Consider the following 3,996-nt stretch of genomic DNA (forward strand, 5'->3'; position numbering starts at 1 on the left):
ATCTCGTCACTGCTTTTTGCAGATGATGTGGTCCTGATGGCATCATCGGTCCGTGACCTTCAGCTCTCACTGGATCGGTTTGCAGCAGAGTGCGAAGCGGTTGGGATGAGGATTAGCACCTCTAAATCTGTGGCCATGGTTCTCAGCAGGAAACTGGTGGAGTGCCAACTCCAGGTAGGGAATGAGTCCTTAACCCAAGTGAAGGAGTTCAAGTAGAAGCCAGTTGAGGTGGTTTGGGCATCTGGTAAGGATGCCTCCTGGACGCCTCCCTAGGGAGGTGTTCCAGGCACGTCCAGCTGGGAGGAGGCCTCGGGGAAGACCCAGGACTAGGTGGAGAGATTATATCTCCACACTGGCCTGGGAACGCCTCAGGATCCCCCAGTCAGAGCTGGTTAATGTGGCTCGGGAAAGAGAAGTTTGGGGTCCCCTGCTGGAGCTGCTGGCCCCGTGACCAGATCCCGGATAAGCGGGTGAAGATGGATGGATGGGTAGTTCATCCTCTCAATGGCTTACATACAGCCTAGTCTTGGTCCTGGGCTGGATCTGGGACTGGAGCATTTTGGAGGAGGAGCGGAGTCCAGAACTGAATCAGCCGGAATAGATTTCATGACGTACCTCAGTTCAGGAAGACATAATGTGTTAGTTTGTTCTTATGTCTTTTTAACAGTTTCCTTCTTATCCTTATTTTATCGAGTCACATGTTTTGTTTTAAGTCTTTCTTCTTTCCCTCAGTTCCAGTTGATGTAGCACTCCGTCTTAAATGTTAGGTTTCATCTCTTTTCCCATCTTCAAACGTGCCTTAAGCTGGTCCAAATATTTTGAATTAAGACATCACATTTCAACCCACTTATCAAATTGTCCCAAAGATGTTTTATCTTTTTCAGTCATCCATTTTACAACTGGCAGTCCTAACGAACCCTAAGACTTCTCTCCTAAAGTCGACACTAGAGGCTGAGTAACTACTAGTTAGTTATAGTATAGTTAGTCATAACTAAGGCATGTGTCTTGTCACGGCCGTGAGCATTACTGAGCCGCTCAGCATCTTAGCACGTCACAGAAAGCTAGATCAATATTGAAATATCACATCAATAAATTAGAGCGGTTTCTCAATACAGAGTCTTCAAAGTTCGGACTTCTGTACTTGGTAGCTCGGACTTCGCAAGTTCAGCTCGGAGTACAAACGTCCAGGGACGGGAGCACGCAGTCCGCCATTCTGCAATTGGAACAGCAGGTCGTGTTAGTGGGCGGGACCTCACATCTCTGAAAATGTCATAGCATATTTTCAAATCAGCTCTAAAGGAACCAACCCCAAATCTGGAGTTTAAACAACCATACTGCTGCATAAAAAACCCTCTTAAAACTGAGTCTCATGACACAATAACGGCAGTGTTATAAGGTACAGTTGGGAGTCTTCTCTGACATTTCCGCTTGTTGGTGCTAAGTGCATTCTGGGATACCTGGTTATTCCAAGTCCAGGCTCGGTAAAACAGGCGTAGCGAGAACACATGCTGGTATTTGACTCTACTTGGCTGGATGCAGTCTTTTGAATTGAAACAGTAGTTTGGCTGCGACTGACGACGTTTCACAAGAACACAAGGACAGACAAGAGCGCAGCCTGAGAAACAGTCTAGGTCTTTACTGGATTACCGTGCAGCTAATGAAATATCATGCTGAGGGGCAGACAAACGGCAGTTAACGTAGAAGATTTGGCAAATGTTTCATTTAAAAGGGAACTAATCGATACCAGGGGTGTAGGATTTAGTACCAAGGAGCACTCTATCACAACACAACAAACTTCCTTACTTTTTATGCATGGTTTAGTTGCAGATTTGTTGTTTGGCCTCCCTGAAGTCAGTTTTTAAAAACATGTAGATAAAGATGAACGTGTTGTTAAATCTCACAGGATGACGATAAAGAGCTCGTGTTTACATTCAAAGCATGTGGGCAGCTGTCGCGACGTGAGGCCGCTTTGTTTTGGGTTTCTGTTCAAGGTTGAGGTCAGGTTTCACTTTAGTTTCACTTTCTTCACAAACAAGACCCAAAACAGATTGAAAGAACAATATTTATTTCTTGTACATATGAGAGACAAAAGTACAAAGTTCACTTCAGATCAGCTGATAAATGTTCAAACTCTTCCTGTTTGACCTTCACACCTGTTGACTGTTGTTTGTGTGTTAGAAGTAGCTCTGTAGCGGTTCTCCCAGGATGTTCTCCATCTCCTGAACCACCTTCTGGACCTGCTGCTCCACCTCCTCACACTCATCTGAAACACACACACACACAGTTAACATCCCAACAGCCGCAGCTCAGTCGTTCTAAGACCTCATCTCACTTCAGCGTTCTCCTAAAGAGGACCAGGGTTCTGCTGATGGAGACCAGTTGGGACCTTTCGGCTCATAACATGTTTTTATTACAGATCGTTACGTGTTCAAGAGTCAGCTCAGCCTCCTGCAGAAGAATCTCCCGTCTGACTGAACAGGGGATTTTTTGAGAAAAACAGTCAACGGCCAGAGACTTTGAATTATTGCTCGTCAAGTCAAGAAAGCTGGTGTTTGGATGCGTTTAGTCCAGCGACTCCTGGCCCTTCCATCACATCATGCACACATGGAAGCTCTTTGATGCTGCAGTCACAGGGAAAAACACTTAAAACATCACATACATGACTTTTGGGTGTCATTTACACTGGGGCCATGTCCCCACCGCTTTTTGAAAGCCATCCATCTTCAACCACAACATTAACCAGCTCTCTACAACTGACTCCTTTCAACGCAAAGGAGCGGCGGCTGTAAGGGAGACGCCAGCCAACCTCCTGAGAAAAGCACCTTCGATCTCGTTCTTTCGCTCATGACGCTGCTTTCGTGACCTGGGATTGGATGGACCTTAAAAACGGATCCCCTTACCCCATATTTCCACAGCACCTCACGCAATATCCCCGGTCGACCCACTAATACGCCTTCTCCAGATCCGCAAAACACATGTAGACCGGATGGACATACTCCCAGACCCCTCCAGGATCCTTGCGAGAGTGAAGAACCGGTCCGTTGTTCAATAACCAGGACGGAATCAGCACTGTTCCTCTTTAATCCGAGGTTCAACTATCGGCCGAACCCTCCTCTCTAGTACCTCGGAGAAGCATCTAGCAGGTATGTAACTGGCAGACACTCTCTGGTCCACTCAGGGGAACCACCATCCTGGTTTGCCACTCCTTAGGAAATGTTGAAGAGGTGTGTCACCCAAGACATCCCCTCCACATCCCAAGCTTTCAGCGCTTCTGGACAGATCATCAATCATCGTGTTCGAGGGTTAACCGCCCTTGAGGCACCTAAGACCTCGAGACCCCCGACCTCCACAGGAAACCCAGAAAAATTACAGATGGAATAACACACGTCTGTGAGTTTGAAGGTTCATCAGACACCAAAATACTGCACAGAGGTTTATGATAGTCTGATCCTCTCCAGCGAATCACTGTACAAACCAGAGAACGCGCGTTTGCACGGCGGAGGTGAACGACCAACAAGGCGTTGGCGGAAACACACTGATTTTGTTGAACCAGGTTCAGCTCAGTGTGTGTGTGTGTGTGTCTGTGTGTGTGTCTGTGTGTCTGTGTCTGTGTGTGTGTGTGTGTGTCTGTGTGTCGTGTCTGTGTGTGTGTGTGTGTGTGTGTCTGTGTCTGTGTGTGTGTGTGTGTCTGTGTCTGTGTCTGTGTGTGTGTGTGTGTGTGTCTGTGTGTGTGTGTGTGTGTGTGTGTGTGTGTGTGTGTGTGTGTGTCTGTGTGTGTGTGTGTGTGTGTGTGTGTGTGTGTGTGTGTGTCCTCACCCTCCATGAGTTCAGCCAGGAAGGGGATGGTCTCTGGCAGCAGCACCATGTAGTTCTCCTTTAGTTTGGACGCCAGCTCCAATAACATCAGCAGAGCGGAGAAACGCACCTGGAGGGGGGTTCATATCCTTTACTGCAGTAGAAGTACTAATACCACACTGTGAAAATACTCCACTACAA

General features: G+C 47.2%; 2 long non-coding RNA genes across 2 annotated transcripts in view; one reads left to right on the plus strand and one right to left on the minus strand.

Moving 5' to 3' along the window:
• Positions 1–3,996, plus strand: part of LOC123983393 — a 31,167-nt gene that overhangs the window by 23,997 nt on the left and 3,174 nt on the right. The window lies entirely within an intron of this gene.
• Positions 2,049–3,939, minus strand: LOC123983391. The gene is made up of 2 exons (XR_006828180.1): positions 3,817–3,939; positions 2,049–2,263 (listed from the first exon to the last, which is right to left on the minus strand). It is a non-coding gene; the product is annotated as an uncharacterized LOC123983391 (long non-coding RNA).

Source organism: Micropterus dolomieu, linkage group LG14 (genome assembly GCF_021292245.1).
Source record: "Micropterus dolomieu isolate WLL.071019.BEF.003 ecotype Adirondacks linkage group LG14, ASM2129224v1, whole genome shotgun sequence".
In the NCBI taxonomy this organism is placed as follows: Eukaryota; Metazoa; Chordata; class Actinopteri; order Centrarchiformes; family Centrarchidae; genus Micropterus; species Micropterus dolomieu.